The following is a 26441-nucleotide window of genomic DNA, read 5'->3' as shown; positions in this document are numbered from 1 at the left end:
TAGTGCGGCTGGCTTCTCCGGATCAATTTCCCAGCGCTGCTGTCGCCCGGCAGACGCAAGAGGTACGAGACGGGGCAGGTCATGGCGTTTCTGCCTTGCAGCCTTTGTCACAGCCAGTGGTTCAGGCTTCCTCTTTTGAGGGGGAGTAGACCATGTTTTGACTCACACCTGGCAAATCCATCGCCTGGCTCCAGCCGCCCCCCCGCCACCCAGCAAAGGCCTTCTAGGAGAGGCGAGATCCATCACACCGTGTCCCTGAACCGTCCGACCTTGTGGGCAAGGTGGTGCGACCCCAACCCATCTCTCTCTCTCACGCGGCGCCCTCTGAACCAAGGGATGCCTACAGTGTCACTCTCCGCCTCTATTACAGGGAAGGCCAAGACGGCGGCTGGGCGCTGGCTCCTTGCTCATCTGATGGGAGTAAGAATGAGAGAAGCAGAAAGAAAAGCCGGTGTGAAAGCCCTGAGGCCCAGGAGAGCCTCGCCCAGCTGAGTTGGAGGCCAGTGTCGCTGCACTGGAGAGAGCCAAGGGAAGAGAGATCAATACGGCGTGGCCACACCTCGCAGAGCATTATAGACCAAGGATTTTCTTTCCCCCTAAGGGCAGTGGTAAGCCATAGGAAGTTTTCTGAGGAGGCGGCTTGGTTTTGTTTTGAATAGTGAATACACGCACCTGTTTTTTTCTCCAAACACTATACAAGTGTATACTTAAAAAGTAAGTCTCTGCATCCCAGTGTTCTGTTTTCTTCCTTAGAAGCAGTTTGTCACAAGTTCTTGTATACCTTCACTGAAGTATGTAAAGAAAAGGTGTGACGTGATCAGACTTGTATTTCAGGAAAATGACTCAACCAAATGGATTCCAAGAAAGCAGTTAGGAGATTTCTGCAATGGCCCCAAAGAGAGGCTTCTGGCTTCTTCTATCTGAATCACCACTTCTCCTGCTCTGCAAGCTGCACTCAGCTACAGACCTAAAACATGCTTCGGGTGTTTTACAGCCACACTTCTTTCAAGAAACATTTGGTGTTTATCAAAGTGCCTGGGACATGATAGACACTGAGAACATACTTGTCGAAGTAACAAAGGAGCTGTAGAAGATATAAAATTAGCCCCTCACTTAGCCGCTCTACTGGGTGGCCACTTTACCCTTTCCTCTCCTTCTGTAAACCTCTACTCTCTCTCAGCAGATGGTCTTGCTTCCTATTTCATTGAGAAAATAGAAGCCATCAAGAGAACCTCCTTGAGCTCCCACCACCCTATCCATCGACCTACTTTCGTCTGTGCATACAAGCTCTGCCTTGTCTTCTGTGCTGTGGACAAACTGTCCATGAGCCTCTTCTCATTGCTTCAAGTGCCATATCCTCTCATCAGTTCAAGAATGTCCCGCTAGTAGTTCTCCCCTCCTGCGTCATTGACTTTCCCTCTCTCCTAGATCACTTCCACTAACATGATGCATTTTCTCCCATCTTAAAACAAAACCCCTCCCTTGACTCTACATAATTCTCTGGCTATCCCTCCATTTCTCTGTGCCCCTTTTCAACACAACTCCTAGAAAATGTTGTTTATGCTTGTTGTCTCCAATTTCTTCCCTCTCTCTTGAACTCATTCTGTCAGGCTATTGCTCGTGTAATTCCACTGAAACTGCTCTTGTCAAAAATTAGGGCTTCCCTGGTGGTGCAGTCGTTGAGAGTCGGCCTGCTGATGCAGGGGACGCGGGTTCGTGCCCCGGTCCGGGAGGATCCCATGTGCTGTGGAGCGGCTGGGCCCGTGGGCCATGGCCGCTGGGCCTGTGCGTCCAGAGCCTGTGCTCCGCAGTGGGAGAGGCCACGGCAGTGAGAGGCCCGCGTACCACACACACACAAAAAAATTAACTTCTACCTTCCCCCACCTCGTCTCTATACCAGCCTAGACTCACAAGCCCCAGATAAAGACACCAGTGTGGCTGCATATGCATGATGTGAGTGTGTGTGTGTGTGTGTGTGTGTGTGTATTTGCATATTTGGGCGGCTCCTCTCACCCACCTTGAGCTCACAGACTCCCTGTGGACTACTGGGTGCAACCATCCTGTCCCCACATCCTGCCCCTAAACTTACTACTTCGCTAACAGTATTTGTCACAGCTGGTCACTCCTTCCTTAAAATGTGTTCTTTACTTGGTTTCTAGGAAACCACTTTCTCAGTTTTTCTCCTATTTCATAGGCCTCTCCTTCTGCATCTCCTTTCCTAGATCCTTTCTGCCTCCTGACCTCTAAACATCGGTATGCCTCAAGGCTCAGAAGATCCCTTCTCCACCTATAATCATTCTCTGGATGATCTCATTCAGGCTTTAAATACCAGACTTTAAATACTAGGCTTTAAATACCATCTATATCCTGACAACGCACAAATTTGTGTTTCCAGCCTAGACCTCTCTCCTTATCTCCAGTTTGGGGGCCCTTCTAAGCACGAGGTCCCAGAGTCTGCCCTGCGCAAATGTACAAAAGGCCACGCACCTTGTCTTCAGCTGCGACGATTCTGTGATGCTGTTCATGCTCCAGAGCTCCCCCTGGGATCAGGCTGAGGCTAGACTCAGCTAAACCAGGGACCGCAACCTTTCTGTAAAGGGCCAGATAGTCAATATTTTAGACTTTGTGAGCTACACCGTCTCGGTCACAGCTCCTCAACTCCATCTTCATAGCCCAAAAGCCACCATAAATGATACGTAAACAAAATAAGTGTGACTGTGTTCCAGTACAGCTCTTTACAGAAATACAGACTTGGTCTGAAGGCCAGTTTGCCAACCCTTAAGCTAAACACACCTCTTGTCCAGCTTCTTCCTGCCCTATTCTGCCTCCCTCATTCCCTTACAGGGTGCACTTGAGAGCATTCCTCAATTATTACCCAGGAACCCCATCTCAGACTTGGTTCCTAGGGAACCCACCGTAAGGCAGCACACCTCCTGCAGTTCCCTCCCGTAGGCACCTGCTTGCCTTGAGACACTTCTCACAGGGTGCTCACATTGCCTGCTACTGACTTGTCTGTCTCCTCCACACCAGATTGTAATCTCCCTGAGGTTACTTGACCTTTCTGTGTCTCAGTTCCCTTATCAGGTACAGTCTTGTTGGCCTTTTAATAACCAGGATCCAGCATATTTAATTCCCACTACTGCCCTGTGATATACATGCCACCATTATTGCTGTATTTCATAGGATGAAGCCAAGACTGAAAAGCATAAATGCCCTCCCAAGAGCACATGTAAAGTTTCGCTTTGAATCCTCTTTCCATTTTGCACCCCTCATTCTACCCAGCACCAGATCTTGCTTATTGTTTTCTAGCCAAGGCTACTTGGAGTTACTTGTTTCACTTTCACATCAATATGCTGTCATCCTAGCCTGGCATTCTGGTAGATTATCTGCTGGAGCAGTGGGGCAGGAGAGAGCCGACAATTATTGATTTAAATTTGTTGTTTTTTGGTTTTTGGGTTTTTTTTTTACCAGATTGGAGCTATCTATTCTAAAATTACATTTTACTTAGTTTTTAATAACTATGTAAACAGTACAAAATTCAAAAGGTAAAAAGGAGTGCACAGTAAAAGCCTTCCCCCCCATACCTATGCCCAGCCACCTAGTTTTCCTCCTGGAGACAACCACTAATACCAGTTTCTTGTTTATCTTTCAAGAGACACTCTGTGCACATGTTTGTATCCTTTCTTATTGGCTATATATTGTTTTAGCATGAATGTGTTATGTTGGATTTTCCTCCCTTGAGCTAGCTGTCTTTAATGATGTTATTTGGCGAATTAGATGGTTATACCCACACTTTGTTCATGAACGGATTTAAGGTCATTTGTGTGTGTGTGTAAAATATGACAGAAAAATGAAGCAAAGGAAAAATAAGGGTAGGAACTTTTTCTCTTCAATGATACTCCATTGCCTTCAGGATAAAGTCAAAACTGCACTTTGATGTATGAGGCTGTGCAAACACTGGCCTCAGTTTACCCCTCTAGCCACATGACCCACCCTAGGCTCTAGCCACACTGGACTCTTCCAGTAGCCTGAACATGCCATTTGTTCTCTTTCTCACATCTGGATCTTCACACAGACTGCCGATGGAATATCCCCTTTGTCTTACTAAAGTCACATTTCAGCCTGGCCTTCACATCCCCGAAGTAACTCATCTGGACAGCCTCCTTCCCTTGAGTTGGGGTTCATCTTTCTCCCCCATGTTTCTGTTGTTGCCTGGATTTCCCCAAGCATAGCACCTACAGATTGTGTGTGTGTGTGGGGAGGGGTGTTTCTTTTTGTTTTTAATTTACTGATTTATTTTTGGCTGCATTGGGTCTTCGTTGCTGCGCACCGGCTTTTCTCTAGTTGTGGCAAGCAGGGGCTACTCTTCGCTGCGGTGCGCGGGCTTCTCATTGCGGTGGCTTCTCTTGTTGCGGAGCACAGGCTCTAGGCTCATGGGCTTCAGTAGTTGTGGCACTCGGGCTCAGTAGTGGTGGCTCGCGGGCTCTAGAGCACAGGCTCAGTAGTTGTGGCGCACGGGCTTAGTTGCTCTGCGGCATGTGGGATCTTCCCGGACCAGGGCTCGAACCTGTGTTCTCTGCATTGGCAGGTAGATTCTTAATGACTGTGCCACCAGGGAAGCCCAAGAAATGATTTTTTTTAATTACATAAATCCATGTAAAGGCGGGGAGAACAGGGGAGATGACAGGAGTAAACATTTTGGAAGCAAGAAATTAGATGAATGAACGAAACCTGAGCAAACTTAACAGAGACAAAACCCCAGCCAGCAGTGGGGAAACTGAGAACCGAGTCGGTTTACACTGAGGGCAGGAGGGATTATTACAGGAATGAGACCTTGCACAACTGTAGGGGGAGCTGAGGAAGTGAAGGTCCAGAGTGGGGAGAAGGGAGATCAGAGAAGTCAGTAACAAATCCTCCTAGAAAATGATCAAAAGTGGACAACATGGAGCTTACTGGGAAACAGAGAAGCAGGGCATGTCCGGCCGCTGGGAAGGCGGGCTTGTGCAGAGGCCTGTGGGGAGCTGGGGCCTCGGGTAGCTACATGTCAGTGGGCCCAAGCATCGGGTGGTGTGCCCAGGGCCACTGTGGGCATTTGGGGAGAGGAACTGAGTGTGGCTAAGAGGACAAGTTGGACCCCACCGAACATGTCTGCATCTGTTACCATGTCCCCCCTTCAGACAATAATGGTGCCGCTGTGCTTCCACCCCCCAATCCTCACAGCAATTCCTCCGTTGGACCCTCTCTCACACGGAACTCTATAGGGAAAGGGCTTCCAGGAAATATGGTTCCACTTTAACCAAGTTGAGAGTAAAACTTGGATCACCTCGAGTGCAAGGGACAAGAAGTTGGAAGGAGGCTGGACGCCGGCTCCAGGGGTACCACAGCAGACCCGGCTTGCTCGTGCCTGGAATATGGGGTGAGAGAAGGAAATTCTGTCTAGGCTGATGCTCCTGTAGCTTTGGGGCTCTCCTTCTACTGAATGCATATCCCAACTAAAACACCCTCTACTTTTCCACTTGGAATTGTCACTTTGAATTTTGAATGCCTCCAAGTCGTGGCTCTGCTCTTTGCCTTTCATTCTCTGTCAGACCCTGGCTTCCCATTCTGGTTGGCAGCTCCCGTACCCATAGCCACTCAGAGTCCAAGCTAAGTCTTGTCACTGCTTGGTGGGGCGGGAGTGGGGCACGGGGCGGCGGGGCACGGAGCTGCAGTGAATCCTCCCCACAGCCCTCCCAGGCCTTTCCTCCAGGCAGAAGGGAAACGCTGCTTTCAGCCGTGAAGGTCCTCTTTCTTCTCCAGCGAGCCCAGCCTGCCTTTCTTACCTTCTCCAGAAAGTGCTGGCCTCAGGTCTGCATCTTGCCTCACAGCCTCCCTCTCCGGCATAACTCACTTCTCCAGTGTGAACACCTGCGTTCTTTACAGGCCTCCTCCACAGCCAGTGTGTGAAGGGTCCTGAATGCTCACTCTGCTCCTACAGGCCCAGGGTGTACTCTCTTGCCTTAATCAAAAGCCACCTTGCCCCCGGCCGACAGGAAGCTAAGCCTCCGTGACAGACATCCTAATAGCTTAGCTAAGATAAATATTTCTCTCTCACTTACGTGACAGCATTTGGGTGAGTGGTCCTGGCTGACAGGCTGGTCATCCAGGGACCCAGTTTCCTTCCATCTTGTTACTCTGCCTTCCCAAGGGTGTCATCCTCATCTGCGTACTCAAGGCTGGGTTCCTGCGGCGTCTGTATTCATATTCCTGCAGGAGTGGGGAAAGAAAGGAAGTGAAGGAAAAACGATTTCCTTTTAAGCAAATAATGTAGAAGCTGCCCACACCTTTTCTGTCACATCCCACTGGTCAGAACAGAATCAGAGGACCACATCTCGGCCATAGGGGAGGCTGGGAAATGTCATCCCTAGCAGGGTGACCATCTGCCCAGGTAAACTCTTACGACTATGGAAAAAGTGGAGAATAGATGGGGGGGAAAACAGAAGTCCACCACAGCCTAGCTGCCACCTAAGGCTTAGGGACAATCACTCCCTTCTGCTCGCACTGCTCACTCTGGTAATATCCCTTCCCCTTCCCCACCCCAGACAAAATTTACAGTCTACGCAGACCTACGTTTTCTCGAAAAACATAAAAATGGCATCATCCGGTGTAGCAGATGCTGTCATCACCGTGCCCACATCCTTAGCCCTCCGGGGCACATTACCCTGCCTTCCAGCTCTTTGTTCCTGAAAATCTTCACCTAGGACTTGCTGTGGCTGCCAGAGCCAGCTACGCACACAGGGCAGGCCTGATGCACTGGAGAATTAACGTCCTTCCCCTGAGTCCAGTTCAATTCAGCTCACCTCAACCAACGCTGATGCAAGCCCACCTGTTCCGGGCTCCATGCTGGATACCAAAGACGCAGAGAAGCCCAGAGCTCCATCAGCACATGCTAGATGCCAGACGCAGTCCTGACTGCTTTCCCTGCATCCCTGACTGCTTTCCCTGCGTCCCTCATTTACTTCTCAAGGCAGCCCTTTGAGGTTGGTGCTCTTCACTCTATTTTACAGATGAGAAAACTGGGGCTTAGGAAGCATTAACACCTGCCCAAATCCCCAGCTTGTAATCAGCAGAGATGTTTGTCTGACTCCAAGACTACTGAATGTGATGAGAGATGCTCCCTGGCCTGAAAGCAGGGCGGGTAAGGGAAGAACTAACAATCTATGTTGAACCCAACAAAGAAACATGTGAAACTAGACAGAGGATAGTTTCTTTCACCTTCTTGCTGGAGAGAATGTGTTCAGGTGAAGAGCTGAGGAACCACCACACCATCCCCGGGATGGCTTACATGTGGATTGTTACCTGGGGGCAAATACAATTTTATATATATATATATATATATATATATTTTTTTTTTTTTTTTTTCCGTATGTGAGCCTCTCACTGTTGCGGCCTCTCCCGTTGCGGAGCACAGGCTCCGGACGCGCAGGCTCAGCGGCCATGGCTCACGGGCCCAGCCGCTCCACGGCATGTGGGATCCTCCTGGACCGGGGCACGAACCCGCGTCCCCTGCATCGGCAGGCGGACTCTCAACCACTGTGCCACCAGGGAAGCCCCACAATTCTATATTTTTAAGCCACCATTATTTTGAATTTTTTAATAACAATCAAACTCTTTTAACTCAGTGTTTCCCAATGCTTTTCACATCGTGGAACATGTAGAAAATGACAGTATTTATATGACACATCAGGGTGTACTCAAGATTTGGGAATGTGTATATAGGACTGGGTGAAAATATTAATTACATTTTCTGGATAGTATATAATTATGAAAAGAAATAAAATACAAAGCATTTAGGAAAACAGTAACCACTGAATTAGGAGAAAACTTCCAAATAACATCTTTTCAAATTTGTGATAAGAAATCAGCTTGCTTCCATGAACATTTTATAATAGATTCTATATTTGAAATGGCCACAAAATTCCTGATTATGTTCTTCCAGTTATGGTCTCTTCGAGTTCATGAGCATCACCATTGACAATGAATGTTCACAAGCAGACGCTGTAAATGGCAGTGAGATCCATCATTTTCCCCCCACTTGTCAGAAACTCCTTTCTTGTTCTTAATCGAATTAGGATCCTTTGAATTTTACTTTAAAGATGCAATTGTTCTCTAAATCTAGTGGTTCAGCTTTTTCTTTCACTGAAAAATGTAATGTTGAAATTTCTCTTCATAATATAAAGGTCTTTAGAATACAATAGTACTTTGTTCAAGTTAAGTACTTTAAAATTATGATGAAAATTTCTTCCAACTTACATGGACAATGCTCTATTAGTCTGAATCATTTTTCTTTAGGATTCAAACAATAACTCCAACTTAGTTCCCCAGTCATTTCACTTCTCCAAAAGTAAATTTTTTCTTTGATTCCATAAATGTTGTTAGCACATATTAATATTGTGTGGAAGGACCCAAGACCACCCTCAGGCTCAGTGATTTGCTAGAAGGACTCACAGAACTCAGAAAAGGTGGTATATTCATGGTTATGGTTTATGACAGTGAAAGGATCATCTTCCAGGAGCTGGTCAAGGGCTAGTCCCAAAGACCTTTGCAATGTGCAATTTTGGGTCACCCATGCCTGCTGCGTTAACTCATGACTACACAAAGCTACTTTCCTAGGATTCTTATAATTTTTGATCAAGTTCATTTAGACTCAAAAATGTCAATTAAGGGGCTTCCCTGGTGGCGCAGTGGTTGAGAGTCCGCCTGCCGATGCAGGGGACATGGGTTTGTGCCCCTGTCCGGGAAGATCCCACATGCCGTGGAGTGGCTGGGCCCGTGAGCCATGGCCGCTGAGCCTGTGCGTCCGGAGCCTGTGCTCCGCAACGGGAGAGGCCACAACAGTGAGAGGCCCACATAATGCAAAAAAAAAAAAAAAATTGTAAAGTGAGACTGGTTCACAATTTTTACATTTCATTTTATTATTTTTTTAAGCTCATAAAGTCTTGATAAAACTCTCTTTGGAGAGTCAACCCATTTCTGTATGAAACAGCAGAAAGTAGTTTTATTGTCCTATTTCTTCCCACAAGGCTGAAAATATACATGGCTGAGAGCCTTGGGTTTTAATTCACCATTTTGATCATATCATTGATTATGGAATTCAGGAAATCTTTACAGACAATAACTTTCTATGAATGAAAGAATGTGCTCCTGAAATCTCAGGATTTGGGGAATGAACTTGTGAAGTAAAGCCTTGACATTGTGTTGTTGCAGCCACCCCAGGAGACCATATACTCACCTGGTGTTGTCCATTCAAGGTGCTCATTTACCTCTGACTACTTCCTCCTCACTGGGTTCTGAGAATTCTGCTGCTGCTTCTAACTGACTGTGGTTACTGGTGCCTGTAGATTCGTCACTGCAATGCAAAATTTTTGGAGCTTCTAGATTAGCTTTGGTTCTATGTCTGAGATGTTTTCAATGCATCCATAAGATTGTTTGGAAATGGCAACTTCTCTATTTGCTTCTTCAGCCCCAAACTTAGTGCTGCTGATTTTCATGTAGGCTGGTGAATTGAGTGATTCTGCAAATGGGTGAGATATTTGACTTGGGCTATTAAGTGCAGGCTATTAACTTGCAACCGGTTTCTTGTGCTCTGCCTGAAAGTGTTGTAACAGAGCTTATAAAAGGACTTTGTTTCTTGTATTGCAATGACAGACATTTACCGAAGATCAAGTCTTTTCCTGCAGTTTGCAGTTAGGTATAGGCAGAGGTGTTGTCTTTCTGCCCCTCCATCCTTAGCATGAAGCTTTTATTCTCACATTTGCCTCTATGTGTCCTCATGATCACAAGGTGGCTGCTTTAGCTCCAGCCTCAGGTTCACATTCCAGGCAGGAAGAATGGTGCAGCAAGGAGGAAGTGGCGCCTCCATCAGGAAATCAATGCTTTCTCAGAAACCTTCAGCACACCTCTACTTACATCTCAGTGTCTAGAACTGGCCACCCTAGATGCAGATGGGAAATGTAGTTTTTTAGCTCAGTACATTGCCTCCTTGGGCAAAATCAGATATTGGTTTCCCTAATCTGGCCTCAACTGACTCTCAGATTTCATCTCATAATTCTTCCCCTTGACTTCTGTTCTTAACCTTATTGATTATGACAGACGATGTTATTGCTCCATCAAGAGCCCTTCAGATCCCCTTTTCCCACTGCGTGTGTGGCCCCCAGCTTTGATATGCTTTTGTTTTCAATACCCAGTACCCATAGCTCTTTTGGGTGGCAGGGCAGCCTTTAGTCTGGTGAAGCCCACTTTGCCCACATAAAGTGTCTGAGCATTTACATCTCCTTGGAGTGACCCTAAATCAGGGATTGATGGGAATATGAAAGTCTCAGTTGCCTTCGATTGAGACAAACTCTAAGACGTAACTCATTAACCAGAGCTCCCTTTGGGATAAGGCTGAGCCCACCCTCTGCAGGATTCTGCCTGAATTCAATCTTTTCTTGGCTTGCTTTTCCAGCCCTGCTTCCCCCGTGCCCTTGCTGGTTACTCCCCACCCCCATCCCTAAGGGAGAACTTAATAAATCACTTGCACACAAATTCTCATCTTAGCATCTGCTTCTGGATTCCTTGACTTAAGACACTGGCCTTCTCACTGTTCCTAGTATATGCTAAACCTGCTCCTACCACAGGGCCTTTGTACACCATCAGGGAAGCATGTATCTCTCAGAAACATGCACAGTCCAGAGCTTCACTTTGCTCAGGTCTTTGCTCAAATATCACCTCATCAATAAGAATTTCCTTAACCACACTGCCTAAAAGAGTCCCCCTCCATTAATTTCTTTTTTCCTTTTTCTTTAATAAATTTATTTATTTATTTTTGGCTGCGTTGGGTCTTTGTTGCCGCGCGGGCTTTCTCTAGTTGTGGTGAGCGGGGGCTACTCTTCGTTGCGGTGCACAGGCTTCTCACTGTGGTGGCTTCTCTTGTTGCAGAGCACGGGCTCTAGGCACGCGGGCTTCAGTAGTTGTGGCACACAGGCTCAGTAGTTGTGGCTCACGGGCTCTAGAGTGCAGGCTCAGTAGTTGTGGCACACGGGCTTAGTTGCTCTGCGGCATGTGGGATCTTCCCGGACCAGGGCTCGAACTCGTGTCCCCTGCATTGGCAGGTGGATTCTTAACCACTGCGCCACCACGGAAGCCCCCCTCCATTAATTTCTATCCCTGCTTAATTTTCTTTAAATTTCATTTATCGCTGCTTTAACGGGATATAATATATTTTATTTTTGAGGTAAGAAAACAGCTCTTTAGATTCCATTAGCATTTAATGAGGCACTGAAACCGAGCAGGACCCTGTGGGGTTCCTGGGCATGGAAGACTTTCGAACAGTTGCTAGTCAGGGAAAGGAGGGGATGCAGAGACAAAGGAGGAGCAGTCAAGAAACAATAGTGCAGCTTTGGGGCAGGGTCCTGGTTCCACCTGAAAGGATACACATAACAATATCTTTGAGCTCTCTTACAGAACTAAAACCCCTAACAAATGGAAGATGTTAGCATTCTTCATTCCAGGGAAGGTCACAGTTTGATAACCTCAAGAAGCTCATCAGGAGACCACCTGAGACCAGATTAAAGGAACCAGAGAAGCTTAATAGGAGACCACCTGAGGCCAGATTAAAGGAGTGCAGGCCCTGCACACACACCCTGATCCTTATCAGCAAACCTGCCCTTGAACCATTGCTATAAAATTCCTCACCAAATCCTCCCATGTTGGGACACACAGTTTTTCATATCATGAGCCTGCTGTGTTCCCCTTGGTCTGGCAAAGCAATAAAGCTCTTCTTTCCTACTTCACCAAAAAACTCTGTTTCCGAGATTCAATTCGGCACCAGTGCACAGAGGCTGAGTTTTTCACATCAACACCAAAGCCGAGTCAGGAGCCCCCAAATTGCTCATGGTCTCAAGGAGGATCCAGACTCCACAAACTTGTACTTACATGCACTGCGAGGTCTCTGTAGTGGTCTATGCACAGGGTGATGCAGGCAATCACTTCTGCCTGGGAGAATCCAGGAAGGGATCCAGGAAGAGGCCATATTTGACATTAAAGAAAGAGTACATTTCTCAGGGAGAGAAGGTAGTGTATGTGTGTATAAAACAGAGGGCTCCCCAGAGAGGGGCAGTTTACTAAGGAGAAGGTGGGCAATGACTTTGAGTGTTTAGCTTTGTCCAGAAGGCAGTGGAGAGCCATGGGTGGGGTTTAACCTGGTGGAGGGTCAGAGCTGGGTTTCAGCACATTTCCTCTGGTGGTGACATGAACGAAGTCCGGAGGGGAAAACAGGTCCCTTCTGCCAACCGTCCACTCACAGCTCCAGGTGCAGAGGTGAGCTGTTGGCACCAGAGGGCGCTATGACCTAGGACCAGGGCCTCTAGTCCTGCCTGCCACGTTTGTGGCCACCGCGCTTCCAGCCCTCAGAGAGCAGTCGCACTTCCAGCTGGGTCACCGCTGCTGTCTGGTTGCCAGCACACAAAGCCTTGGGAAGTTTTCTGCATTGCATCTTGTCACTTGATTTCTCTTTCCATGCGGCAGGGACTCGAGACTGAGGTGCTGCTGCCGGTGCAAAAATGCGGAAGAAACTTCATGTCTTAGAGCACGTGCTCTAAACCACAGGTGCTCCAAGTGGGCCTCCTGGGGCCAGCAGCAACAGCAGCTGCTGTGAACATGTAAGAAATGCAGGTTCTCAGGGCCCACCCCAGACGGACTGAATCGGACACTCTGGCCCAGCAATCCCTGTTTGCACCAGCCCTTAGTTTGATTCTGATGCAGAATCAATGTTGAGAATCATTGGTCTAAGAAAGTACTGCAAATACTTTCCATAAAAATGTATGGACGCCAAGGAGGAACGTGGTGGTGGTGGTGGTGGTGGGATGAATTGGGAGATTGGGACTGACATGTATACACTGATGTGAGTGGAGTGGGTAGCTAATGAGAGCTTGCTGTATGGAAGAATGCATGAAATTCTAAAATTCAAAAAAAAAAAGAAAAAGTACTGCACAGTGTAGTGGTGCCCTCGAAGGAGTGAGTCCAGTGTGATGCTGAAAGGCCCCAACTCAGATGAGCAAGAGCCATGGGAGGCTTCCTGGAGGAGGTGTCATAGGAGTCGGCAGTCAGGCAGGGGAGGGAAGAGAAAGGCATTCCAAGCAGAGAGAACAATTGTGCCAAGCCCCGTAAGAGGGAGAGCTTAGTCTTTTAGTAAACCCCAGCTGGAAGGGGACTTACCCAGAAGGGCTCAATCTTTGTCCCCCACCATGGACACTCCTGACTTTTCTTCAAGGGGTCTCATGTTTTGAAAGGTATTGTTTTACCAAAAGCTGCTCTAAATAGTTAATAATTCATCCATTTCCTGCTATTTATTAATCAATATCTGTAGCTCCAGTCAGAGTTTCTGATTAGCATGAGATGTTCATATCCACTACCCTGAATTAACAATGATAGTAACAACCATTTGCCGAGGCTGGCAAGTGCTTTATGTGTGCCAGCTCATTTAATCGCCATCCTACCCCTCTGAGTGGCAGTACTGTTATCACTGAAGAGGAAACTAGCACAAGAGAGGCTGGTCACTTGTCCAAAGGCCCAACTGGATATGCTCTACCTTGGGTCAGCCCTCCTGCAGAGTGGGCTCTATCAAATAGCCTCCCTGTTTCTTGGGAGTGATGGAGTTCCAGCCCCAAAGAAAGATACCTGGCCTGTCAGCACATATACCCTTATCCTGAGCAAATGCACAGTCCCTGTTATGCATTTAGAAGTACTAAAATAGCTCATGGTACCTATTTCTATCTTGAGAGTTCCCTAGGGTTCTGGGACTCCAGGTCAGAATCACTGAACTAGTCCAACATTCTCTCTCTTCCAACTCCCACTACGTAGATAAGAATATGAAAGCCCAAGGACGGGCAGTGAGGTGGAGGCAGCTTTCTAGGACCCCCTCAAAGCATTCCCTGATAGCCTGAAACTAAAAAAGAGCTTGCTGGTCCTTGGGTCATTATCTCTCCCCATCTGCTCCCTTCCCCTTTCTCGGCTGCCCTCCCTAGCTTCCTTCCTTCTCAAGCATCTACTGAGTCCCTGCTCTGTGCCAGGCCCTGGCACCAGGGATACAAAGACAAATAAGTCCTACAAGCCAGCCTTTCAATTTCTTGTGGGCTGTAGTGAGTGGCTGCTACATGCTTTTATTAATTTATCTCCATCACAAAAGCCATTTCCCTGCAGTTGTCATCAGCAGCAACACCAAATATATCCTCACCCACTGGCTTTGTAGGATAGAATATAGTATAGCCTGTCCCACCTCCCACTCCGCTCCCCCACCTCACCGCCTTCTGTTCCTGAGATGGGCAACCTCCATGCCCCATTAGCCCTAACTGAGGTGTATAGGAGGTGCTGCCTTCTCCCTTTCTCGAAAGGGACCATTTGGTAAACGGACTTGCTGTATCTGCCTTCCTCCCTCCTGCCCTCCTGCCATAGATGGCCCACTGCTCATCCCTTTTCTCCCTTCCTTAGGTCAGTTTTACAGCCAGGCTTCACCATCTGCCTGGTGGGTGAGTTCTCTTGGTCTATGTTTGTGTTAATAAATAAGGTCAAGAAACATTTTCTGTGCTGGTTCCTGGGAATACAGACAGCAGTTGGACCTAGTGTCTGCCCTGGGGGAGCTCGAAATCTGGGGCGGGAAGGGAAAGCTTCTATGACCACGTTGTGAAAGGGCAACTGAACGAGGGAGCTTAATTGCTAAGGGTTCACCTGGACTGCACTTCGGGGTATATGTTACGCCCCAGTGAGTACCGTGCAAACACAAGTGGCCTCTCTGGCTTCCTCAGGAAAGAGGGCAATCCTTGCAAACTCTACCTGCAAAGGGAAGCCAGGATGCTTTGGGGGAAGTCTCTAATAGCCAGGGGAGGGAAACGTGATCCAGCAAAAAAAATCCCTGCTTGTTAGCAGGCTGGGTGTCTGTCCTCAGAGATGGACTTTCAGTAACCAATTCAGAAACATCGGTATGTGAACAAAATGATCAGTTAAAATCCTTTTAATAAAAATGATTTTTAACATTGCTACAAAAGTGGCATGTGCTCAGCGAAAAAATTTTAAGTGATAGAGAAATAAATGTGAAATTCAACCTTTGCCTTTGGTGTGTAAATTTCCAGATATATCTAATCACATCTAATCATATATATATATATATATATATATATATATACACGTATGTGTGTTTATATACAGATATAAACGAAGAGAGTGAGAGATCGTTTTAAAAACATAAATAAAAATATAATGACATTTAAATATATATAAATTGTCTGTATAGTAGTATTATATATAGAGACAATATATATATTATTCAACTCGCTCTTTTTTTCAAAATAGAACACTAAGTTGTGGGCATCTTCCCACGTTGGCATATATAGATAGCTCTCTCTCATTCTTTATCAGCTGTGTAGTATGAACATACCATGAATTCCTCAACCCTCTGCTGATACCCATGTATTTCCAGTCTTTTGTTGTTACAAACAATACTGCAAAGAACTTCCTGTATATTTATCTTTGCTCAATCTTGCCAGCGTTTCTATGAAATAAATTCTTAAAGGCGGAATTGACTGGATCAAAGGGCCCATAAATATAAAGTCTTGATAGGAATTGATGAATTCCTCTCCAAAAATAACAGACCAAATTTGAGAGAGCCTGGGGAGACTCCTCCCCAACACTGGGTTCCTTTAAGTTTTTGCCCACCTGATAGATGAAAAATATCATCACATTGTTTTCATTTGGATTGGTTTTTCTGTGTCGTCAAGCATCTCTTTGTGTGTTCATTGGCTGTTTGAATGTCAGCTTCTGTGAAATGTATTTTCCCATGTTATTCGCCTATTTTTCTGACTCATCTTTTTCTTTTTTACTTTTCTTTCCTTATACTTTCTTTTAATATAAATTTATTTATTTATTTATTTTGGCTGCGTTGGGTCTTTGTTGCTGCGCACAGGCTTTCTCTGGTTGTGGCGAGCGGGGGCTACTCTTCGTTGCAGGCGCACGGTCTTCAGTAGTTGCAGCACGTGGGCTCAGTAGTTGTGGCTCATGGGCTCTAGAGCACAGGCTCAGTAGTTGTGGCGCACGGGCTTAGTTGCTCCACGGCATATGGGATCTTCCCGGACCAGGGCTCGAGCCCGTGTCCCCTGCATTGGCAGGTGGATTCTTAAACATTGCGCCACCAGGGAAGCCCCTCTTTATACGTTTTTAAAAGTTGATTTGTAAGAGCTCTTTGCATATCAGGTTCTTAGCCTTCATCTATCATATGGAAAGGAAATCAATATATTCTTCAGAGTAGTGCTTGTCATATGCTTTGTGTATTTTTTTCCCTATAGATGTTTAAAAATATTTATGTAGTCAGATCTATCCATTTTTCCTTGATAATTTCTGGGATTTGTGTCATGTTTTAGAAAGATTCTTTTCCTACTCCATGATTAGGAAAACATTCTCTAATATTTTCTTCTAGAATTTTTATGGTTTTGTTTGTTATCTATACATAGTTACTCTGTGGAGAGTTTATTTCAGTGTATGCAATGAGTTATGGACACAGCTAGATTTTTTTCCAGGTAGCCCATCAATTCTCCTAACATGTATTTTCCATTCACATATGTGAAATGCCACCCTTATCATATACCAAATTTCCTTTTCTCTTTTCCTAACCTTTCTATAAGACTTTACCAGATCTTCTGGTGAGCTGTCCACCTTCCCCCTGGCAGCGTTAGTGCCTCTCAAATGAGGTCAAATTGTCTCCTCAAGGTGACTCTTCATCTCTCTGACCGCGTTCATTTATTCATTCAACAAATACTTCTGAGCACCTGCTCCATGCCAGGGACCATGGCAGGATTAGGAGGGACAGAGGGAATAACACACACATGGGCTCTGCTTCAGGGATGATTTTAGCAATTAACCCTCCAGGCCACTGGGATTTCCACGATTCTCAAGTTCCAGGGGCTCTTCACTGTCAGCCCAGGGACTCTCCTGGAAGCCACATCCAGACCTGGTTGCTTTCAGATGCCCCAAGCCATAGCTCAGCCAAGGCCAGTGGTAATGGGGCCAAAAAAAGTTCGATTTTAAATAAACCTCGCTTCCTCTCCACCATTGTTAGAGAGACCCTTATCCAGTTCACTCTGTTCCCATCAGATAAGAAAAAGCCAAAGCAGACAGGGTCATTGGGAACTATGGTATGCTGTGAGTTTTCGGAAATTTTTCTGTTTTTTTTTTTTTTGAAGGGAGAGGAAGAAAACAGGAGAAAGGAACTGAGAAGACTAACTTATCTAGAAATTATCTTTGAATTCTGGCAGTGGAGAAGGCAGCACAAGGTCCATCTAGTCCTGTGACCTTGAGTGTGTCATTTAACTTCTCTGGGCTCCATCTCACACTCAGGGTCAACAGACAGGCGCTGTGGCAAGATCTCTTCTCACAAGATTTCATCTGATCCTCAGGACACCTTTGCTGGTCATCACCCGAGGTTTACACACCGACACCCAAGATTCAAAAGGGAAGTTGACATCCCTGAAGCCGCTCATTTAGGAAAAGCAAAGCTAGGATTCAATCTGAATTTGGTTCTGAATCCCTCACCCTTTCTACTTTACCACAGATGTCTCATTTTTATGTAAGAGATTGTCCCACTCCCTCCAGCCCAGGTCAGGGTGCCCTGTTGCTCTACGGGACACTTCTGAGAAGGGCAGGAAGAAGGGACTTGCCCACCAGGAATCAGGACTCACTATAAAATGTGCATCCAGGGGACTTCCCTGGTGGTCCAGTGGTTAAGACTCTGCACTCCCAATGCAGGGGGCACGGGTTCGATCCCTGGTCAGGGAACTAAGATCCAGCATGCCCCACAGTGCAGCCAAAAAAAAAAAAAAAGTGCATCTGGGATCCCCCTGAAAAAAAATTAGCAAAGATACCAAATGTTGAATTTGTAAACACTTCTAAATAAAATGTTTTCAAAGTTTTTACTTAGAGATTTGAGCTGAATTCTATGAACATAGAGTTTTAGACAAGATTTTATGGCTACACAAAATTCCTGACCAAAAATTTTAAATAATTACCTCTACAAATGACCATCACCACTTTTTTGCAACCATTTTTGCACTTACAGTAATTGAAATTTTATTTAAAGACTCTAACAGCACTTCCTTTTCTGTCGTTGATGAAAGAAATTGCTTGAAAAAGTGTTAGTGGACTTTGAACTTTGCACAAGTATTTGTGCAACTTTGAACAAGTATTTCAAAGGACTAATGAAGCTCTTATTTGCAGAATGTTCATTGTTAGAGCAGCCACCCTGCAGCTGCCCTGGGCACCAACAAAAGAACACAGCTACCAGGGATTGATCTAGGTTCCGTGGAAGCCTGAGGTTTATACAATTTGGGGGGAGGAGCTCTTTAAGAAAAAGATTAGAAAATTACAAATGGACAAGTAGGTCTGACAGGAGATTGCATTATTGGGCCCAATTCTTCACCCTTCCTTGTGTCTACTTCTTTCCTGGATGGATGACTTTGCAATTCTGGCTCCTAAAGCGGCAGAGTATATTTCCACGGTTCTTGACTCTTTGGCCACATGACTTGCATGGCCAGTGAAGTGGGATGGCAGTGACAGCATGCCATTGCTGAAGCTGGAACTTGCCTCCTTGGACCTTTCCATCACCATGAGAAGGGCGTTCCCTGGTTAACAGCCAGGTCCCAGGAGAAAGATGGGATCCATGGAGCAGAGCCAACCCCCTGAGCCCAGCCCAGATCACCCAACTCCCAGCTGCAGGGCCCCAACTGATCTGCATCTATGCAGATAAAGAATTGTGGTTGTAAGCCACTGAGTTTTGGGCTGGGATGTTACACAGCAGAATTGTAGTGATAGCTAACAAATGCAGTTATAAAAGTGAAGGTTTGTTCATAATAAGAGAATAAATTGCCACAGATTCTTAAATTTTAGCAGCTGACAGCACAAAAGACACAAAATCTGGAAAAGTACGTAACATTTTTATGAATCTTCTGTCTGACATAGCTTTATAAATTCCTTCATTTGGGGGCTGCATTTTCTTTGGTTGCCTCTTCACGCATGACAATAATTTTGTAATTTTGTGTTTCCATAGACAGAAGAGAGAGATGATTCAGCCTTCCCTCTAGCACGGTTTATTTTCCAGCATGGAAAACAACTTTTTATTGATAATTTAGAAAAGTTTCTTCCAGTTTTACCACTTGCTAGTGGTCATGTTGTATAAATTTTTAGGATTATTATGAAACTGGGGAAAACCTCTGGCAAATTTCTCTCAGGACATTTTAAGTTTTCTTGTGGAATGACTAATCCTAATCATAAACCCTCCAATTGATGAAACTCATCATCCAGTTTGTCGTCACTGTCTGTTTGTAGCAGCTCATTACGCATTTTATGTTCTCTTAGTTCAGTGATTTGTGTCAAGTGCAAAAAAAAGTACGTATTTTTTTCCAGTGTGTCCATGTCATCCAATCTTATCAAAGGATAATCAAAGATTCCAGGAGCCTCTTCATAACCTGCTTTTCAAATTTATCTCTTCATCTTAATGAGTTACTACTTTTGGAATGACCTGAAATTTTTTTGTTACCATTCTCTTCCATTGATTTTGTATTGGTTTCATTGTTCACTTTTATGGCTTTTATTTCAAACTCTATTAAGTTTTAAATAGTCATGCCATTTATTTAATAATATACATTTAAAGATGACAAAATTTGAAGGTACCCTTATCTGTATTTCCAAATCAGAAATCTGTAATTTTGCAATTGTTTTATTGAAACTCAAAGGCCTCTCCTTCAGAGATGCCTTGACCACTGGACTCATGGAGCTTTCCCATCTCTTTCCAATCCTCTGTCTTCTTTCTCCTTTCTAGCAGTTGAGCTGATGTTAAACTAGTACTAACGTGTTTGTTGTCTGTCTCCTCCAGGAGAAGCTAAGGAATGTTTAGATCAGTTATGTCCCCGAGCCCTAGAACATGGATAGATAGATAGATGGATAAGTAGATAAATAACTGTTTGTTGAGTGACTGACTGAGTCTCCTATGCGACACCAGAGTGAGGCTGCACTGTGATTCCTGTCAAGCTGCTCCGCCCACTTCCAGGGCTGGTGAAAGCCAGGGTCTGCTGTGAGTCAGCTATGGCCTCAACCCCACCAAACTGCCCACCCACGTCGCCTCTCTACTAATACCATCTCTATTTGTAAACTCTTTTCCATAAAAAAGGGAACAGACCCACCCTTTTTTGATATAATACACATGTTCTCTCTCAACCCAAAGTCTCTGTTCAACCTATTAATTCCTTCGCCTACTTTTGTATTCTTAATATAGTACGATCTGGCTTAAAGTGTTATTTTCACGCCCCTTAAACCACTAATCACATTGCAATCTCAGGCACAGCGTGCCCAAACTGAACTCACCTGGTCCCTGCATGGGAACAGATTCCCCTGCAGTTTCTCAGTTGCTCGGACCGTGAATCTAGAAACATCCTCACCACCTCTTTCCTTCCATTACCTCCTGTCATTTCTTTGATCTCCTCACCATTCTCTAATGCATGCAACTCTCTCTTTCCCCACAGCCAGCACCCTAAACTAAGCACCTGGACCAGTCTCCTGCTGGGTCCTCTGCCAGTCTCTGCAATGGTCTGTTAACACTTGCATATGATCATTGCCCTGATCTAGACCTTTGAAGGCTCCCCAGATCTCCTGATCTCCTGGGATGACACCTCAAGGCTCTGCGTGGCCTGCCCCCTGCCTCTGCAAACTCACCTTCTACCGCTGCCCCTGTTCTCTGCGCTTCCATCCCTCTGGCCTTCTCTGCATCCCTCCAAAATGCCAACTCCGGTCCTAACTCTGTCTCTGCACGTGCTATTCCCTCTGTATGGAACGGCCTTCAACTCGTCTGGTAACTCCTGCTCATCCTCGGTCTTAGCTTAAATGTCACCTCCTCTGAGGAGGCTTCCTTGACCCTCTAGACAAACCCAGGCCATCCATTTTATGCTTCTCTTGTGCACTGTTCTTTTCCTTCTTGACACTTCTCTTTTCCTTCTTGACACTTCTCAAAACAAGTAAGTAGTTATCTGTATAATTAGTTACTCAATGTCTGTCTTCCCTATTAGACATCTAGCCCTATGAGGCACAAAAAAACATTTATTATAATAATGATAGCCTACATATATACAATCCTTAGTATGTGCTGGGTACTGTTCTAAGCACTTTACATTTATCATCTCATTTAATCCTCATAATTACCCCCTTAAGATAGATACTGTATCTTTCCCTGTCTTTGGAATGAGGTAACTGAGACACAGAGAGGTCAAGTAATTTGCCCAGGGATGCACAGCTAGTAAATGGTGGAACCAGGATTTGAACCTGAGCTGAACTGACTGTTCCAGAGTCCTTGCTTTTTCCTCCTGCCCTTTCTGCCTTCCACGTCTATCTGGTTTCCCATCGTATCCACAGCACTCAGCATAGAACACATAATAGGTGTTCCATAAATATTGGTCGATGTATGAATAAACATGCATTCACTGAGTACCTATACTCAGTGTAAAACACTGGAGAAGTAAAAAATATGGATCCTACCTTCACCAAGCTTTTGTTCTAACTCTAAAAGCCTGAGAAAAAGAGATCTTTCTTGATAGGGGTACATAGAAAATTTCTTAGAGGAGGTGCTTTTGGATTGTCCTCCAAAAACAGAGCACAGATAGGACTTATACAGGCACGTGGGCAGGGGCAGCAGGGAGCCAGATGCCGGGGAGGGGAGGGTGGGAGCTGGCAGCCTGCAGAGGCACCACGGGGCTGGGTGGAAGAGTGAGCCTAGGGGCCGTACACAGAGCTGAGGGAGCCCAGAGGACAGGCTCACTTGACCAGTCCGAGGGGAGCTCTCTGATCTGGGCCCCCAGGGATGAGTGAACATGTGCTGAGAGGAAGGGCTTTGTGGGAAGCCAGACCAACCTACGCAGAGCTTGCAGGCAGGAAACTTGCAAAGGGTGTTCAGGAAACAGAAGCATGTTCTGTGGGATATTTATAGGGTTCCACCGTCAAACTCATTTGGAAAATTCTGGTTTGAACAAAGTTAAATAGACTTCTTTCCTGCAGGTTTTCTCAGAACCCTTAATACGTTAAAGTTCACTGAATCGGCAAGACTGGGATATGTGTGCAACATTTCCGAAAATGGTTATAGACCCGTTTATTAACTTGACAACACATTACTTATAAAGAGGTGGCAGAAAAGCTGGCAGGTAGAACATCGTGGGGTGTCCCAGATGCCAAGCTAAGGAATTTTGTCCTTGTCTTAGAGGCCATTGAAAGAGTCAATGATTCTTAAACAGGGTGAGGGTTAGGAGGCTGCCTCCGATGCCAGTGTAGGGAATGGATGTGAGGAAAGAAAGGAACTAACATTTATGGTCCACTTGCCATGTTCCAGCCACTGTGCTGGCGCTTTATGTACACACGTGCACTTAATCTTTACAACTCTGTGAAGCTCCGAGGTATTTTCCCTACTTTAAAGTTGAGGAATCTGAGGCTCAGAGATGTGGTTGAACCAGCAGCCCACACCTAGCAAAGGGCAGAACGGTTCTCGAATCCAGTTCAGCCAGGGAGCAAATGGGTGGGCCCGAGCTGGGACGGGATGTGGTGCGCATGCGTGCTGAGACCTTCTGAGCAGCGTGGCCTTCTCCCAGCATGGGCACTCTGCAGCTGTCTGCCACCAATCTGCTGGGTGACCAAGCCAGGTCAGGCCCCACTCTGGGCCTCTGTTCCCTCATGTGTCAACAGGACAATTGCCCCTGTTTCTCCCAGCTCTGAGGCCCTCTTCAGAACTCCTATCCATACTGCCCTGCGGTGCAGAATCCCAGATCTAGTCCTTGTTATGGAATCTGGGGAATTATCACGTATCTGAGAGACCAACCTCACCTCACAGCCCTCACAACAACTCCACAAGCATTCAGCCCCTGAGTATCTACTGTCCTGAAAGCCGCCGTCTCTGGTACGTGAGGCAGAAACTACTGTAGTCCCCACTTTTCCAATATGGAGCTTTGCCCCAGGTCTTGCCCAGGTTGAGATTTGAATCAGGTCTATCTACACCAACAGCCCACCTCCTGCCCACTCTGGTTTGCTGCCAGCTGTGGAGGCCCACGGCTCCGGGCTAGATCCCATGCTTCCCGAGCGGGAATGGTGAGAGGGGAAGTGGGGTAAGGGCACCAAATGACTCATCAGACCTGGGTGTGATTCTTGGTCCTGGCACTTACTAGCTGTGTTACACGGTGCCAATCAGCTCACCACCCAGAATCTCAGCTCTCTCATCTATGAAATAGCCCTAGTACTTATCCCAGAGTTGTTGGGAGGATGAAGGTTCCCCAAAACACCCTACCTCTTCTCATGCCCACTTCCAAAGACATGTAATGAATGATCCTGAAAAAATGAATAAGTCAAGTGATTTCCTACATTCTTTGAACTCAGGTGGCAGAGGAGTGCTGTTTTTTGTGTCTTTTGGCCTGCATGAAAATGATAAAGCCTAGCATTTACTGAGCATATAATAGGATCTAGGAACTTTTCTGGGTGTTTTACAGACTGCAGCTGTTATGGACCAGAGCCAGGATTTGAAACCAGGCCATCTGGCTCCGTGGCCCATGCTGTTAACCCTCCACTGTTTCATTCAGGAGGCTCAGTATAAACCACTGTGCATTAGACTGTGAGATCCCAGGGATCGTGAACGATGTCTTCTACAGGATCCAGGAGCCAGCTCAGGCCTAGCCCTGAGTGAGTTTCAATGAATTCATTCATTCATTCATTCACTCACTCACTCATTCATTCAATAAGAATCTACTGAGCACCTGTGATATGTCAGGCACTGTTCTAGGAGCTGGGGATACAGCAATGAAGAAGGCAGAGAAGACCCCTGTTCCCATGGCAACTATATTCTAGTGGGGATCCAGGTACTAATTAGGGAAACAAATGCACAAGCAAGAAAAATATCAGCCAGTGATTCATGCAGAGTTAAAATAGGATTATATGGCAAACAGTGACTGGGTGGCTGCTTTTGATGGGTGGTCAGTGTTAGGCATTTTAGCTGAGCCCTGAATGATATGAGGGAACCAATCATCTGAAAACTAGGGAGAAAAGCCTTCAGACAGAGGGAACAGCACATGAAAAGGCCCCGAGACGGGAACAAACTGGGTGTGTTTGGGGCACAGAGAGAAGCCCAGTACAGTCAGTGAAGGGGAACAGTGACACAGGGGCCACATCCTGAAAGTTTCATGAGCCAGAGAAAGGAGTTTTATTATCTTTTGTCATTTATTATTTTTTTTCAAGGTGAAATGGAAGCAGTTAAGAGGGTTTTGAACAGGGAAATGACATGATCTGATTTTTTTTCATTAATTGACTTTCTTTTTAAGAGTTTCAGGTTTACAGAAAACTGAGTTGAAAGTACAGGTAATTCCCATATATCCTCTCACCCCCTAACTCACATGGGTGCACAGACACACACACACACATACACACACTTTCCCGTATTATAAACATCTTGCATCAGTGTGATACATTTGTTACAATTAATGAGCCAGTGTTGATACATTATTTTTAACTGAAGCCCATCCTTTACATTCCGGTTGACTCTTTGTATTGCACATGGGTTTTGGCAAATGTGTAACGAATGACATGTATTCACTGTCACAGGATCACACAGAGTAGTTGCTCGGCATGAAAAGTCCCCTGTGTTCCACCTATTCATCCCTCCCTCCCTGCAAAAGCCCAGCAACCACTGATCTTTTTACTGAGTTTTGCCTTCTCTGGAATGTCATGTAGTTGAAATCATACTGTATGTAGCCTTTTCAGACTGGCTTCTTTCACTTGATCTGATTTTTTTAAAAGATCATGTTGGCTGGTTTGCAGAGAACAGATTGGAAGGGAACAAAAATAACAGTAGGCAGGCCAGTCAGGAGGCGAAGCAAGGGGCGGTCCAGGGGCTCAGACAAGCGCGTGGCCAAGCTGGTGGGCAGAAGTGCATGGACTCAGATACCTGTGGAGGCTGGGCTCTTGGGAGCTGCTGATAGACTGATTGCAGAGAGAGGGTCAGGGCAGAAGAGACTGAGGATTATACCACAAGGGTTAAACCAGGTCATAGTGGCGCCGAGTTTTCATAGATATGGCTGTGGATTATTTAATTATTTAAATATTCTTGATTTTCTCTTAGGACAGAAGAAACTGGTCCAGGGAGATTTCCTGGGGTGCCAACGATCACACAGCAAAGCAGAAACCAGATCTGCCTTGGATGGCGGACCTCCAGCCTCTTCACCTCAAGTTCCACCATCAGCTGCCAGCTCCCTGGTCCCTCTAGTGACTTAAGTATTTTCTCTGCTCAGTGGTCATTTTGTTGCATAATCAATAAACCACTAACAGACATAAATGGCTTCCAGATTTTTACACTGCTGACCCCCTGACTGGAAAACCATCCCCTTTGTCGTCCCTAAGACCCTCCTGGATTCTCATGGCACCTGGGGGAAAAAAAATCCACCTGGAATCCACCTGAATTCAATTGAATCTCAGCAAATCTCATCCTGACCTTCAATCAGTTAGGCTTATTTTGGTGTCAAGTAGCTACTTTAAGCCCCCCCCCCAACAAGAGAAAATGGTGGAAGGGGGTTTGATGGATTTCTTGGGAGGCTATGGAGGCACCTCACAGATGGAAAGGACAAGGAGTTGAATAAACGATCAATAGGAAGGGTGGGTCCAGGATGCAGTGGAAGTCTGCTGCCCTCAGGGGACAGGCTGCTGTGACTCCAGATCCTGTGTCTCCACTCCATTCACGCGCCCAGAAGGTACTGGGTGCTCCCTGCTTGAGCCAGGAGTGCTGACTCACCCTTGCTCAGATCAATCAGACCTTGGCACAGGGGGACACCACGCCATGTGGAGCAAACGGGGCAAAATCCTCATGGAAGATGGAGCTGCTAACATCCTGCCGGGCAGTGTTGGCCATCCTGTTCCCCGTAATCCCATCACTCAGTCACAGAGCTGCTCACACTATGTTGCCATCATTTCTTGACATGTGTTTCTCTTTCACTGACAGCGGGCTCTTCAATGACCGTGGCCTTGACTTACTTATCTTGACATCCTGCACAGATGTCCCCCGGTTGCTGTCCTCCCTTCTTCTACATTAGCTAGAATTTTTGGCTAGGCTCATGGCATCCCAAAGTAATGACATGTCCCATCTCCCTGGCAGCTAGGGCTGACCAAGTGACAAAGTTCTGACTGATGCATAAGAACGGGGTGGTGTGAGCAACTTCCAGGCACACCTTTCCTGGGAAGGGGCATGCCCTCCCCTCCCCATCCTGGTCCTGCTGGCTGGAATGTGGACACGGTGGTGTGCCCTACTGGACCATGTGGAAAAGGGTAACTCCCTTGGAATGGCAGAGTTACCAGATAGAGAGATACAGGGTCCC

General features: G+C 46.1%; 1 long non-coding RNA gene across 1 annotated transcript; it reads left to right on the top strand.

Annotated features, from left to right (window-relative positions):
• Positions 1-4: 4 nt before the first annotated feature.
• On the top strand, positions 5-25319 carry LOC309801106. The gene is made up of 3 exons (XR_014293528.1): positions 5-62; positions 371-608; positions 25196-25319. It is a non-coding gene; the product is annotated as an uncharacterized lncRNA (long non-coding RNA).
• The last annotated feature ends 1122 nt before the right edge of the window (positions 25320-26441 follow it).

This window comes from Mesoplodon mirus (genome assembly GCF_964341445.2).
Source record: "Mesoplodon mirus genome assembly, chromosome: 3".
Taxonomy (NCBI): domain Eukaryota; kingdom Metazoa; phylum Chordata; class Mammalia; order Artiodactyla; family Ziphiidae; genus Mesoplodon; species Mesoplodon mirus.
The sequence above is the reverse complement of the archived record's forward strand: the minus strand, read 5'-3'. Positions and strand labels throughout refer to the sequence as shown.